We start from the raw sequence: 16684 nt of genomic DNA, 5'->3' as shown, positions 1-16684 counted from the left end.
GGCATAGTCAATAAAGCAAAAATAACTCTTTCTGGAACTCTCTTGCTTTTTCGAAGCTCCAACAGATGTTGGCAATTTGATCTCTGGTTCCTCTGCCTTTTCTAAATCCAGCTTAAACATCTGAAAGTTCACAGTTCACGTACTGTTGAAGCCTGTCTAAAGGGATACTTGCTGTTTCCTCAACTTCATTAACTCCTTGACAGTCTCTCAACCCAACCTAGATGATACTTACTATAAAACAAGTTTCTTTACTGTTGCTTTGTTCCTTTTCATTGCTCTTTTGGTGGAAAATTCTTTTCTTCTCTTTTTTCCTAAATCCCATATGAAACACTCTTTCAGGATAAGTAAGTTCAGTTTAGGGCAATCGCCCTAGACCTTCACCCCACAAGACAAAACAAAGTTTCCTCCATAGTCCTTACTCCTTCATCTCTTCTGAGCATCCTGTGACCCCAATAAAGTGGTCTGTCTTAAGTGCTGTCTCTGTAATTTTTGCATTTAACTCTTTATTTACATAATGCTCTGGATAGTACTAACTTTTGCAATGAAAGTGCTACAGGTTCATTTCTTAACTCAGAGATTACATGAAATGATAGCACATATCTTCCAGTACATCTCACAATCCTTTATTATCTGTGCATATTTTTGTATATCACCAATATTCTTGCATATTACTGTTCAATTGCAATGGTTGCTTATTAACTCTAAGATAACATTATTTATTCCACAATCACTGATAATTTAGACTTCCAGTGACAGAAGTCTGTACCTCATATTGAGGTATCCTCAAATTTGACCTTATTCACCTTTATTTTTTTCCTTTAGCCTCTGTTAAATGCTCAGTGATGTTAGGAAAATAAAAATCCCATGATGATAATCTTTAAGAACCAATACAAAACTCATCTGAGAATTAAACAAGTTAACCAATGGGTGAGTTTTGGTAATTTTTTGTGTATAGAGTTTATCTCCTGACAATAATGAAATGGTACCTTAACATAATAATGTTACAATGAACACTAAAGAGAAACTAGGTGAGTAAAACCAACCCACTTTGTAAATATTCAACCTGGTGGAGTAATTAGTTAATCCAAGTACTAATTAGAGCTATAGAAAGAATAATTGATCCTGTGGTGCCTAGTAGTCAGGCTGAGCGAATTTAACTCAACTGTGTGAGTAGCATTTTAGTCCCACGCTATTTCTGTCCAAATGAGAGGGACATGATGGAAATTGGTTTAGCTAATTCAAGACCATACTCACCACATTTCCTGAAAATTAATATGTAGACTTTTGTCGGTTAATTAAAAAAAAAATACAAAAGCAACACCAGTTTCAGCACCGCAGACTACAAGAATGTAGTCCTTTCTACAATTTGCCAGCTCTAATAAGGTATGAGAGACTGTAACTTTGAGCATCCCTTAAAAATACAGGGCAAGTCCAATTCTCCGGTATGCAAAATCATGCTAAATCTATACATTAAAGACTTTGCCAGAGAAAAAAATATCAAGAATATTGCAGTAATTACCTAGGATACAAAGTTACAGATTATCACATATCACATTTCACAGCAAGAAACAGGTATTGTTATTATTCCTATTTAAAGATGAAACCACCTACAATGTGGGAGACCTGGGTTCTATTCCTAGGTTGGGAAGATCCCCTGGAGAAGGAAATGGCTACCAGAATACTCCAGTATTCTGGCCTGGAGAATTCCATGGGCTGTATAGTCCATGGGATTGCAGAGTCAGACATGAGCTACTTTCACTTTTTAAAAATACAGGAGACTAAAGAACAGAGGATGCTTGTAGTTTGCAAAGGGAGTCATTCATAGAAGCGAGATTTTGTCACAGGTATTGGAGGCAGAGAATATACTCTTAAGACACAGATTGTAGCTCCCCTTTTCCACTTATGTGCCCCAATTTCCTCCGGCTCCAAACTTACATATTTGAACCCGTGGGAATCGCATCAATAAGATGAAATTTGTTTTGATTCAGGGCAATGAAAGAATAAACTGCAGGAATGCTGCTATATTTCACTACTTTGCATTGATGGAAAGAATTTTCACCTTAATCAATTTTCATTTCTATATTTAAAGCTGCGTATCATCATCAGAACTGAGAAAGCTGGGACCAGTTTCAGACTTGCTGTATCTTTAAGTCAAATGTTTCAACCCTCATACTCTAATGAAAGAATACTAACCCGCTCTCCTAAAATCACTTTCAAAAATAAAGAAGAATCAGTAAAATCTAGAATACTAGTATAGTTGATGATGTTAGTGATGAATGAAGCTTTCTGAGGAAATAACATATAAAGTTTACTTTTTCATAATTTGTTCTTTTGCCTTAAATTCCTGAACTGGAAAGAAAAGATGAATTCACCTTTTGAATTGAAATAAATGTATATATTTTCTATTGTATAATATATACAAAGATATGCTTAGTGATAAGCTACTTAAAATATTCAAATTATAAATTCTTATTTTAAATAAGTTAGTTTACTTTATTCTAAATTGAGCCAATCTATTATTTAAAATTAAGCCAATGTTCTCTGAACTAGGTGTCTCAACTTTCATGACATATGTTCTTCTATAACAAAGGTAAAATTTTGTGCAAAATCACACGTACAATTTTTAAATAAGTATTTTTTGAAAGACAGTTGACATCTATTTGCTTCATATATATATTATAGGCTAGCAGTGAATCATGCCTAGAGCAGGGGTAATATCACAAGGGCATTTAGAAACCTCTGCCAAGATTCTGTTGATCTGCTATTCCACATTCTTTCCTGAATTTTAACTAACCACATTAGCATATTTCTTTCCTTCAAAATAATATTTCATAATGTCAACTGATCTTTCTCCAATGGGCTCATTTAGGCAAGTCAGTTTTTTTATCTTGACCCTTTTATTAAGAGTTATGGTTAAGCTTTCATTGTTTGTTTGAATGCTGTTTGTTTGTTGATGATGTTGTTTAATTATGTTGTTTGTTTTAATAGGTAGTGTATAAGTCACCTTAGGTCTTATAAGGGAAAGACATAAATCTTATATATGTGCCTTATCCCTAATTGAGACTGCCAATGAACAGAAAACCCAAGGTTGAATCCTCATTGAACTTTTCCTACATTTTTCCCTATGATTCACTGTACCTGTACAGCTGAAAATAAAACCTATCAGGTTCCAATAAAACTTGATGAGTTTTAGAACACATTCTACGACTATTCATTTAAGATATGCATTACACTGAGTTTATTATGACACTCACTAAAAGCTGACTAAATCCATTTCCGTAGAACTTAATCTTTCAACTGACTTGACAGTGTTTAACCAGATGCCACGGTTGGGCTTCCCTCACGGCTCAGCGGGTAAAGAATCTGCCTGCAATGCGGGAGACCTGAGTGCGATCCCTGGATCGGGAAGATCCCCTGGAGAAGGGAAGGCTACCCACTCCGGTATTCTGGCCTAGAGAATCCCATGGACTATACAGTCCATGGGGTCGCAGAGTGGACACGACTGAGCGACTTTCACTGACTGACGGTGAGCGCCACCTATGGGTTGACTTTGCAAGTATCATTTTTTCTGGCTGTTGAAGTAGAAAATTATTATCAACATTTCTGAAAAGTAGAAAATACTGAAGCGATAGACAATCTAAAATTACAATGAGTGAAATTAAGATATGATTGAAAGTATAATGGGATAAACATATTGCATCTCAAATTATTCACATCGTGTACTTTGAAATTTTAAAAGTTACACTACAGTTAGAAACAATTTTCTTTCTTTTCAGTTAACTTTAACGGAAAAAAAGTAACAGATGGTTTACCCGTAATTTTATTTATTGATTTTATCAAATTGATATGAATATTTATTTTGAGATTTTCTCTTAAAGTTTACTTTAACCATACATAAAGATATTTACCCAGAACCACTCTCAAGTGATATAATATGAAGTTTTGTGGCAACATAATTTTAGAAGTAAATAACTTATTCAAAACTACTAATTCTGGAACAGTAAAAACATCTGCCATGTAATAACATCCTTGTTGGTAAAATGTTTCACGATAGTTACGCAATCTGTTTTTATTTGTTCAGTAAATATGAATTTAACTCCTATTTTAAAAGATAGATAAAGCATAGAGGGAAATAGAGGGAGTGAACAGAAAAAGAGAGAAGGAAGTGGGGAGAGAGAGGGAAGAGGTGAAATGCTGTGATAGAAATAAAAAGAGCAGTAAGGAAGAAGACTGATCTGGCATACTTGGGTGTAGAAAGAGTCCTGTCCACCTCTGACTCTGAATGACAAGCATTTCTGATGATATTCCAACTGTTGGAAGTTACTGCTAATTTGACAGGTAAGTTTCACAAAGGGGTGTGTGTGTGTGTGTGTGTGTGTGTGTGTGTGTACTCACGCATGCGCGCGTGCCTGTGCATGTCAGTTGCTCAGTCTTGTCTGACTCTTTGCCGCCCCATGGACTATAGCCTGCCAAGCTCCTCTGTCCATGGAATTCTCCAGGCAAGAATACTGGAGTGTGTTGCCACATCCTTCTCAAGGAAATCTTTCTGACCCAGGGATGGAACCCGGATTCCCCGCATTGTAAGCAGATTCTTTACCATCTGCCACCAGGGAAGCCCCTTTGCAATGGTGATCTAATATTAAATTATCTTTTACTTATACCTGTAAATAACTACAATAAAGCTTCATTTTCTGGCCACAAAGAAGTCCCTGATTCAATTGATATTCTGCATTATTACTGGGAAACTCCTCCCAAAGATTTGGACCAACAATCCACAAGTAGACTAACTTTTAGAAAAATTCATATTAGAACCTTGCACAGGCATACTTTGTTTTATTGTGCCTACTTCTACTGTGCTTCACAGATGATATGCGTGTGCATATGTGCATGCTCACATAATGGTTAGCATTTTTTTTAGCAATGAGTATCTATTTAATGGAAAAGGAAATGGAAACCCCCTCCAGTATTCTTGCCTGGAGAATCCCAAGGACAGAGTAAGCCTGGTAGGCTATAGTCCATAGGATCACAAAGAGCCGGACATGACTGAGGCAACGTGGCCCACATCTATAATTAAGGTGTTTGCATCGCTTCCTTGGGTTTCCCAGGTGGCTCAGAGGTAAATAATCTGTCTGCCAATACAGGAGACACAGGAGATGGGAGTTCAGTCCCTGGGTCAGGAAGATCCCCTGGAGGAGGAAGTAGCAATCCATTCCAGTATTCTTGCCTAGAAAATTCCATGGACAGAGGAGCCTGCTAGGCTACAGTCCATGGGGTTGCAAAGAGTCAGACATACTGAGCATGAGACAAGATGACAATTGTTTTCTTAAACATAATTCTGTTGCACACTTAATGTTTACAGTGTAGTGTAAACATGACTTTTATATGCACTGAGAAATAAAAAATTTGTGTGAGTCACTTTGTTGTGATGGTCTGTAACAAAACCTGCAATACCGTCATGGTATACCTGTTCATTCTACATGTTTTACACACATGCTACATACTGTGGAAAAGAAAACCGAAAACTTTAAGGATACCTTATTTTAATAGCATTTAAAATTTTATAGTCTATATAAAATCACAGTATATAAAAAAGAATAATATATATATATATAAATTACATCATGTAAACAAAAACAAGTTGTAATTCAGGAGTAGCTACAGTAAATAACAGTATTTAGTTGAAAGTGTCAAAGGTCCTGAATATAAAGTATTCCCTTAACTTATTAGCTGTGTGATATCAAACAGTAGGAAATAGATTCTTAATACTTAGTGGCCACACATACATAGCCCTTATAATTATACAAATTTATAATAAACATAGGTTAAAATGTGCTCAGTCATATCTGTCTCTTTGCTATCCCCTGGACTGTAGACCACCAGAGGCAAGAATACTGGAGTAGGTTGCCACTTCCTCTTGCAGGGGATCATCCTGACCCAGGGATCAAACTTGGGTCTCCCACTTCTCCTGCACTGGCAGACAGATTCTTCTGCCACTGCACCACCTGGTACTATATTACCAATATAAAAAGGAATTACTGATATAAATAGTCTGCAACTTTGGAGATTTACTTTTAAAGCCTGAAAGATGAATTGCTTTAGGTATATCAAAAATCTAGTAAGTCAAATTAAAATTATCTAGGATATCCTGTGTTATTAAAAACAAAAAATGACCTAAGCTAACTATTACCAACCAGGTCTATTGCTAATCCACAGTACATTAGCATTATAAATATAATATTATCTATAACAATGTAAATTTCATATTTTGCTTACAATTTGTTAATCATATCAATAGCTAGTGATTAGAATAGAGAAAGCCAATATTTTCATGGCTCTGTGTTTTGCTACAATCATAAATTTGCAGCACTGAATTTTTTTTCTTTTTAGTTTATTTTTTTATTGAAGGGTAATTGCTTTACAGAATTTTGTTGTTTCTTTCAAATCTCATCATGAATCAGCCATAGGTGTACATATATACCCTCCCTTTTGAACTTCTCTCCCGTCTCCCTCTATCCCACCCCTCTAGGTTGATATAGAGCCCCTGTTTGAGTTTCCTGACTCATCAAGCAAATTCCTGTTGACTATCTGTTTTACATATGGTAATGTAAGTTTCCATGTTACTCTTTCCATATATCTCACCCTCTCCCCGCCTCTCCCCATGTCCATAAGTCTCTTCTCTATGTCTCTTTCTCCATTGCTGCCCTGTAAATAAGTTCTTCAGTACCATTCTTCTAGATTCTGTATATATGTGTTAGAATACAATATTTATCTTTCTCTTTCTGACTCACTTTACTCTGTATTATAGGTTCTAGGTTCATCCACCTAATCAGAACTGACTCAAATGTGTTCCTTTTTATGGCTGAGTAATATTCCATTATGTATATGTACCACAACTTCTTTATCCATTCATCTGTCAATGGACATCTAGGTTGCTTCCATGTTCTAGCTATTGTAAATAGTGCAGCAATGAACTTTAAAAGCACAGAGATGTAACTAAATTAAATAACATTTTATAAGCCAAGATCTACTACCTAGTGGTTCTCCACAGCTCTGGCCTTAAAACATTTCATTTTCTTTCTTAATTGAAGACTTCAAAGTTAATAAAGTATAAGTATCCTAATGGCACCATCTACACTTTTTTCAATTGTGTTTGGTACTTTGTATAGCGGGGTTCTTGGTGGTGAGACAGTAAGGAATCTTACCTTCAGTGCAGGAGACTGGGATTCAATCTCTGGTTTGGGAAGATCCCTTTCAGGAAGAAATGGCAACCCACTCCAGTATTCTTGCCTGTGGAGAATCCCATGGACAGAGGAACCCGGCAGGCTACAGTTCACAGGGGCCAAGAGTCAAACACGACTGAGTGACTAAATACAAACACACTTTACATTTATTTTTAGTATTTACTTATATTATATTTTTCTTGATAAACAAACAACAATATAGCTATTTTCATAGCTGCTAAAGTCTTCTTTTAAAATAAGAAGACATGTGAGGTTCTTACATATAAATACACATAATATGGAGGGAGAGAGAGAACAAGAGAAAAAGGAGAGAGGAGAGATGATAGAAGGAAAACCAACATTTCCTGTTTCTCTCACAAATACACACACAAACTTGGATAGCACATTTGTAGGAATTCCCATTCTCAAGATTCTTAATATGAGAATTTGGAGAAGGTATAAAAAATTAAATTTTTTTCTGCAAGATCAGAAGACAAGATATAGCTTTGAATTTACAAAAGTTTGTATATGAAATAGTAAAAATAAATATGTACTTACATGTTTAGACAAGTTTGAAATCAGTGCAGATACTCTCTCTTTGGCATTAATAGATGCTATAAACTTTAAAAATAAGTATTAATTTATATACTTATATTCAAATCAAAGCTAATACATATGAATCACATTATTAGACCTATTTATTAATACCAGGCTGAACAGAACCTACATGTCATTATCAAGTATCCATATTTGACAACTTTTGAGATTTATGACACCGCGGAGAATGATATCATTGCTAATTATCTCAAATATGCCTCTCTTTTGCTTAGCATAATTAATAAACTTATAATCAAAAATTAAACTTTAACAGAAAATGTGTATCATGATTTGAGCAAAATTTATCGAAAACCTATCTCAACTTTGTTTTCCTATAACCTCCTCTAGATAATCCCAAATTAGAAATTATCTTAGGGCAATGTAGCCTATAGTATTTGCCAAAATTCAAGGCTGATAGAATTGCTCTTTTTTTCTTCTGTTCACCTTCTAGTCTGTTCTCACACTAACAACTAGTTCTTTTGCCTGTTGAGCAGCTGTTTTTCTAATACATTGGGATATAATTTTCTATGTACATTATTCCTCTGTGGGTTCAGATATGAGAAATTTATGTTAAAATAGTTATGATACTATATTTCTTTACTTTGCATTATGAATAAACACATCTCCATTTTATAATCATATATGCAGACAAACATTTCTTTTGTTAGTGTTAGTTACTCAATCATGTCTGACTCTTTGCGACCCCATGGACTTTAGTCCTCCAGGCTCCTCTGTCCATGGAATTATCCAGGCAAGAACACTGGATTAGGGAGCCCTTCCTTTCTCCAGGGGATCTTCCTGACCCAGGAATTGAACCTGCATCCCCTGCATCTCTTGCATTGGCTGGTGGATTGTTTAGCACTGTGCCACCCAGGAAGCCCACTTTTTGCTAGCTAGACACTACACTAACTATTTCTTAAATTCTCCCCGTGGATCTGAGACTAAGAAGTCACCGTCACTGACAGATGAGAGAACAACGGCTTCTTAAAACCAAGTTCATATCACTTAGTGTCAGAGTGGGGTTTTGAGTATCAATGTCAGATATGAAATAATGCAGACATCTGCGACGGAAATGTCCTAGCTTTGTTCTTTCGTTGGAAATGTCACACATTAGGAAAGCCTCCCTCCCCCACCCCAACTTTGTACCTATATTAGCAATGCCTTTTTCTTTCCTCTATCCCACCCCTCACCCTCAGGGAAGCAGTGTGACACTAGAGAAAGACCATGCACGTGTTGCTTTCAGACAAATAAGAGTGGCAATTCTCTCTCCATAAGCACTACTGAGGACTTAGGAGTGTTAACGTCCCTGCTTTGTAAACTGGGGTTGAAAATGTTTGAATTCTTTATATGGAGGCTGAAAATAATCCATGTGATGATTACAGTATAAGGAACACTGTAAATGCAACAGATATAACATTTATGAAAACTTCTGATGCTGCTTACATGCTGAACAATCCAAAACAAATTCCACTTCTGTGGAAATCCCTTACACATGTTTTAGTTCTTGATGGAAGAATCAGAGGAAGAAAGAGACAGTGTATTCCCAAAGAAGAAGTTTGAATAAAAATAATTAACTTCCAGAGACATGGAAATGTATGCACTCTAAAATGTAGAATTAAAACCTCTAAACTCTGAAATAGACTGCATATTAAAAAGCAGAGACATTACCTTGCCAACAAAGGTCCGTCTAGTCAAGACTATGGTTTTTCCAGTGGTCATGTATGGATGTGAGAGTTGGACTCTAAAGAAGGCTGAGCGCTGAAGAATTGAAGCCTTTGAACTATGGCATTGGAGAAGACTCTTGAGAGTCCCTTGGACTGCAAGGAGATCCAACCAGTCCATCCTGAAGGAGATCAGTCCTGGGTGTTCATTGGAGGGACTGATGGTGAAGCTGAAACTCCAATACTTTGGCCACGGCATGTGAAGAGCTGACTCATTTGAAAAGACCCTGATGCTGGGAAAGATTGAGGGCAGGAGGTGAAGGGGACGACAGAGGATGAGATGGTCAGATGGTATCACCCACTTGATGGACATGGGTTTGGGTGGACTCTGGGAGTTGGTGATGGACAGGGAGGCCTGGCGTGCGGCGGTTCCTGGGGTCGCAAAGAGTCGGACACGACTGAGCGACTGAACTGAAACCGAACTGAATCTCTGAAAAAAGATTATAAAAGGCCAGTATGACTGGACTTCTTGTTGTTGTTATTGTTGTTCCAGGGGCTCTTCCTGACGCAGGGCTGGAACCCATGTCTCTGACATCTCCTGCATCGGCAGGTGGGTGCTCTACCACTAGCAGCGCCTGAGAAGCCCTGTGAGATCTCTGCCTCTTGTTTGCGTGCTCAGACACTCAGGCATGTCGGACTCTTTGTGAAACCGCGGACTATAACCCATCAGGCTCTTCTGTCCATGGGGTTTCCGGGCAAGAATGCTGGAGTGGGTTGCCACTTCCCTCTCCATGTCATCTTCTCAACCCAGGGACCAAGCCTGAGTTTCCTGCATCTCCCGCATTGGGAGGCAGATTCTTTATCACTGAACCATTTGGGAAGCACTGAGCTGGGACAAAGTCAACCTGTAGGCGGAAGGTGACCGCAAGCGACGGCTTGTTTTCTCTCACTAGTTGAATAACACTGCTGGGTCTTCAAATTGAACAATTCTAGTTACTTATTTACTCATTTTTTGTAAGCCTATTTATCAAAAACTGGTTCAATTATTTAGAACTGATGACTCAGAAAATCACGTGTGCACCCCTCATGACAGGGCACTCATGCATTTCCAGATGGATAAATGGTGCTTTTTTGATCTGCTTTATAAGATCAACTAATGGAGAGATTTCTCCTCATTCTGGTTTTGCAGATTGCATGACTATGTTCTCTGGGGCCAGAATGGTCAAACCAAATACTTGGAATAGCCATCATCCATGAACTACTAGCTAGTTGCAGAGTCTTCTGATAGACTCTATAACACTATGATAAGATTTTTAAATCCCTCTTAGAGACTATAATATCATCAGAATCAATAACTTCTTCCCTGTTGGACCACTATGATACTGATTCATTTTGGGCAGCAGCGAATACTTCAATATTAATGCATTCTTTTGACTGAATCACAAATCGCCAGTTTTCTCTAGGATTGTTGCCATATACTGCTTCTCCAAGGAGAAAACCATTTTTTGAGTTGCTGCCTAGGCATGTTACAGTAGACAACTCTGCTCACATCCAGAGTGTGGACATTTAGATAAAGATCTGAGTTTAGGATTCTTCTACAATTTCCTAGTTTGTTTTTCCTGGGGCATCACATAAAATGACCACTCAGGGTTGAATCCTCCAAATATGAGTAACCTCAACCCCAGCCACCTTATAAGTAATAGGTGGGTGATCTCTGTTTCCTGCTGGCCAATGATCTCAGACAGAGCACTGCCTTTCCCAGGTTCATCACACCTCCCTTTTTGGAAAGTGATGCATTCGTGACTTTACTTTCAATCAAAACAGGCCCCAGGATTTTCTCTTGCTCACAGTGGGCACTCCTTCTAATGCTCAGGGGCTTACATGCTGCATCCCCATCCCCACCTCGACCCTTCCTCCTGCTTCTGCTTGTACCACCTCATTTAGTAGGTCACACTGTAACTAGCTAGTAATTCATGGATGATGGCTATTCCAAGTATTTGGTTTGACCATTCTGGCCCCAGAGAACATAGTCATGCAATCTGCAAAACCAGAATGAGGAGAAATCTCTCCATTAGTTGATCTTATAAAGCAGATCAAAAAAGCACCATTTATCCATCTGGAAATGCATGAGTGCCCTGTCATGAGGGGTGCACACGTGATTTTCTGAGTCATCAGTTCTAAAGAATTGAACCAGTTTTTGATAAATAGGCTTACAAAAAATGAGTTAATAAGTAACTAGAATTGTTCAATTTGAAGACCCAGCAGTGTTATTCAACTAGTGAGAGAAAACAAGCCATCGCTTGCGGTCACCTTCCGCCTACAGGTTGACTTTGTCCCAGCTCAGTGCTTCCCAAATGGTTCAGTGATAAAGAATCTGCCTCCCAGTGTGGGAGATGCAGGAAACTCAGGCTTGGTCCCTGGGTTGAGAAGATGACATGGAGAGGGAAGTGGCAACCCACTCCAGCATTCTTGCCCGGAAACCCCATGGACAGAAGAGCCTGATGGGTTATAGTCCGCGGTTTCACAAAGAGTCTGACATGCCTGAGTGTCTGAGCACACAAACAAGAGGCAGAGATCTCACAGGGCTTCTCAGGCGCTGCTAGTGGTAGAGCACCCACCTGCCGATGCAGGAGATGTCAGAGACATGGGTTCCAGCCCTGCGTCAGGAAGAGCCCCTGGAACAACAATAACAACAGCAAGAAGTCCAGTCATACTGGCCTTTTATAATCTTTTTTCAGAGATTCAGTTCGGTTTCAGTTCAGTCGCTCAGTCGTGTCCGACTCTTTGCGACCCCAGGAACCTCCGCACGCCAGGCCTCCCTGTCCATCACCAACTCCCAGAGTCCACCCAAACCCATGTCCATCGAGTGGGTGATACCATCTGACCATCTCATCCTCTGTCATCCCCTTCACCTCCTGCCCTCAATCTTTCCCAGCATCAGGGTCTTTTCAAATGAGTCAGCTCTTCACATGCCGTGGCCAAAGTATTGGAGTTTCAGCTTCACCATCAGTCCCTCCAATGAACACCCAGGACTGATCTCCTTCAGGATGGACTGGTTGGATCTCCTTGCAGTCCAAGGGACTCTCAAGAGTCTTCTCCAACACCATAGTTCAAAGGCTTCAATTCTTCAGCGCTCAGCCTTCTTTAGAGTCCAACTCTCACATCCATACATGACCACTGGAAAAACCATAGTCTTGACTAGACGGACCTTTGTTGGCAAGGTAATGTCTCTGCTTTTTAATATGCAGTCTATTTCAGAGTTTAGAGGTTTTAATTCTACATTTTAGAGTGCATACATTTCCATGTCTCTGGAAGTTAATTATTTTTATTCAAACTTCTTCTTTGGGAATACACTGTCTCTTTCTTCCTCTGATTCTTCCATCAAGAACTAAAACATGTGTAAGGGATTTTCACAGAAGTGGAATTTGTTTTGGATTGTTCAGCATGTAGGTAGCATCAGAAGTTTTCATAAATGTTATATCTGTTGCATTTACAGTGTTCCTTGTACTGTAACCATCACAGATTATTTTCAGCCTCCATATAAAGAATTCAAACATTTTCAACCCCAGTTTACAAAGCAGGGACGTTAACACTCCTAAGTCCTCAGTAGTGCTTATGGAGAGAGAATTGCCACTCTTATTTGTCTGAAAGCAACATGTACATGGTCTTTGTCTAGTGTCACACTGCTTCTCTGAGGGTGAGGGGTGGGATAGAGGAAAGAAAAAGGCATTGCTAATATAGGTACAAAGTTGGGGTGGGGGAGGGAGGCTTTCCTAATGTGTGACATTTCCAACGAAAGAACAAAGCTAGGACATTTCCGTCGCAGATATCTGGGTTATTTCATATCTGACACTGACTCAAAACCCCACTCTGACACTAAGTGATATGAACTTGGTTCTAAGATGCCGTTGTTCTCTCATCTGTCAGTGATGGTGACTTCTAAGTCTCAGATCCACGGGGAGAATTTAAGAAATAGTTAGCATAGTGTCTAGCTAGCAAAAAGTGGGCTTCCTGGGTGGCAAAGTGCTAAACAATCCACCAGCCAATTTAGGAGGCTTCTCCTCATTCTGGTTTCACAGATTACATGACTATGTTCTCTGGGGCCAGAATGGTCAAACCAAATACTTGGAATAGCCATCATACATAGATTACTAGCTAGTTGCAAAGTCTTCTGGTAGACTCTATAACACTGTGATAAGATTTTAAATCACTCTTAGAGAGTATAATATCAATCAGAATCAATAACTTCAGTCTTAATTGCTCACCTCTTTATTTCCATGTTGCCACTAGCTATCTGTTTTACTCATGGCAGTGCACACAGGTCAAGACCAGTCTCCCAGTTCATCTCAAACCCGTCCACCCCTGTCTCCACTTGTCCATTCTCTATGTCTGTGTCTCTATTCCTTCCCTGCAAATAGGTTCATCTGTACCATTTTTCTAGATTCCACAAATATGTGCTAATATACAATATTTGCTTTTCTGTATTTCAGGAGGAATGATCTTTAGGCTCATTCCATGTGTCCTGATGAAAGCAATATTACTGTACCATTTCTAGTCCTAAAACATATTTGGTGGGGACTGTTGGAAATGGGCCCAAACACAGTTAGGGATGTTGCATATAAATCAATAGAGTTGCTTTATTTACTTATTTTTTAAATGTTTTTACTAATCATATTCATGGTTATTAACAGCTAATTGGCTGTAATATCTTTTGATAAAATATTCCAAAACAAATTACATGTATTTTTTTATGATTTCTCTAAGATTCAGCCACATCCCAGCTTATTAACCAAAAATTTATGAAATCTACCTATAAAAATGAGAAAAGTTATTGTTCCCAATATATCTCACAAAGATGATACAAGAATTAATAATTTAATGATTATGTGTCAGCTAACTTTGAAGAGGATATAATAGGGGATTTTCTTCTCTTTAGATCTTTAACTTGAAAATCAAAACTTGTCATAAGAGTTCTCACTAATGAAGGTAATCATTTAATGCATTTCTACCTTCCTTTTTTTTTCTATTTTTTGTGAACTCTCAAATCCCAATGATTGCAATTCAGGAAAGGGGTTCTGGCATTTTCATATCCTGACAAATTGAAATGAACAATTAAGAGTTTCTGTTCAGTTCAGAGGACCTATTAGAGGACCTAAGTTCAAATGTTTCATTAACATGAATAATACTTTGTTAAGTTACATTTACAGTTTAGTTTATGTATATGCATCAGTCTGGTTTTATCTGCAGAGATGATTTTAAAATTATTTGAAGTGTTCAATAAGTATAATTTCTCTGGAAGAATATAGTTTTCATGAGTGGATATATTGCTGTCTGGACAATGTGAAGGAAAAACAACACTTCTTGTGATTCCTTGTGTGAATCCTCAAATGCAGAGTCTCGGAGGTGCAAACGGCAGTAAGTGCTTCCACAGAGGACTCAAGGAGACAGCAAGCAGACCTGCAGGATGAAAAACTTGAATGTACATTTCCCTAGAGTACTGGTAGATACGTGGCTCAGTGATTTACAGCAATACAATGTATGTAAAGAAAATAAACAGGATTTTTATGTCAAAGAACAACTTGATGTCATATTCCCTGATCACTGTCCTACTATATGTTTTACTGAGCATATATATATATATATACAACTTCTGACAGTGGGAGGGGGTCTAACATATTAAAAATGAGTATAATCTGGACAGAGCACATGAGACTTGATTCATTCCTGAGTATTCCATTACCTACTCTGACAGCCTTACAGCTCTGTTGGGAAATGAAGTATAACATCAGGTTACTAAGCAACTCTGCAGCTTTCTTAAAAGTCTGTCTTGGAACTCACTTGTTTATCCTAATTGATTCCATCCATGTCATCTTGAACATAAATGGGACATCATGTTTAGAAATGTGCTGGATCTCTACTTTCAGCTAACACGTCTTGCTACCTCTGCATTTCTAAATCAAGGACTGGCAATATAAGTGTCATATTCAAAGCAAATTTTTGTCTTCCTCTTGAGTTGCACTGAAAAAATACACATACGTTGGATTAAGTTAGTGTCTGAAGTAATCCACACACTGTCAGAAAACAACATGAGAGAGTGACTCTCTTTTATTTTTTTACTTTCATACAGAATAAAGTTTTAATTAGCCCGTCAGACTTATCTCCAGTTTATCCCTACAATATAATACATCAGAATTAATAGCAAGTCTGTCTCACAGCGTGGCAGCCATGTTGACATTTCCTCAGTCACTAAAACTTTGAGCAAGATAGTATCTCATCCAATCCTGAAATATTAGTGATAAATGCATGAATATGTCACATTTTATGAGGAACAAAATTGTCTTTTGTTATCTTTGATTTCTTTTTGCTTTATAACAGAGGTGAAGATAATAAAATCACAAGCATTTTATAATTCTGTGTATTTTCTCATGGAACCACTTACTCTTCTCTCAATTTTAGAGCAGTGAACACTTTAATGACTAATTCTGTTACATGAAGCATTTTGTGTTTTGATGAGGGTCAAAGATGTGGTCAAAATTGACAGGTTGCTTTTTTAAATTCTGAATATTTTTGCTGAGTGTCAACTTTGGAATTGCTGGATTATTTTCTGTTTACTTAAAATATAACCAGTACAGAATCCCCTATAAGAGTCACTTCACAAGTAGCCACTTTAAAATAACTGCTGATATAAAAAGCATATTTATTTGCAGCCAGTTAAGTCAACGGCACTTTCTTCCCCATGGGGGCCCAGGATGCAATAGCTACAAACAGCAGCCTCCTAGGTAGTGTATGCAACCTGTTACCTGTACAGTTTGCCCTACAGTATCTTAAAGACAACTCTTTCTAGCATTCTTGAGTGGCCTGCTGTCCCCAGTCCAGGCTCCAAACAGGCATTCACCATGCCTTTGGAAAGCCCCAGAGCACAGTGGCCAGGGTCCACATTGACCAAGTCATAATGTCCATCCACACCAAGCCTCAGAACAAGGGGCATGTGATTGAGGCCTTCTAGCAGGGCCAAGTTCAAGTTCTCTAGCAGTCAGAAGATGCACATCTCTAAGAAGTGGGAATTTACTAAGTTTAATGAGGATGAATTTGAAAACATGGTGGCAGAAAAGCCGCTCATCCCAGTTGGCTGTGGGGTCAAGTACATCCCTAATCGTGGTTCCCTGGACAAATGGCAGGCCCTGAACTCATGAGATGGTCAGCTCC

At 38.2% G+C, this 16684-nt stretch overlaps 1 non-coding gene across 1 annotated transcript; it reads left to right on the top strand.

The window, feature by feature from the left end:
- Positions 1-16179: 16179 nt before the first annotated feature.
- LOC139030309 (small nucleolar RNA SNORA70) lies at positions 16180-16314 on the top strand. Its single transcript, XR_011482609.1, has one exon. It is a non-coding gene; the product is annotated as a small nucleolar RNA SNORA70 (small nucleolar RNA).
- The last annotated feature ends 370 nt before the right edge of the window (positions 16315-16684 follow it).

This window comes from Odocoileus virginianus, chromosome 21, assembly GCF_023699985.2.
Source record: "Odocoileus virginianus isolate 20LAN1187 ecotype Illinois chromosome 21, Ovbor_1.2, whole genome shotgun sequence".
NCBI lineage: Eukaryota > Metazoa > Chordata > Mammalia > Artiodactyla > Cervidae > Odocoileus > Odocoileus virginianus.
The sequence above is the reverse complement of the archived record's forward strand: the minus strand, read 5'-3'. Positions and strand labels throughout refer to the sequence as shown.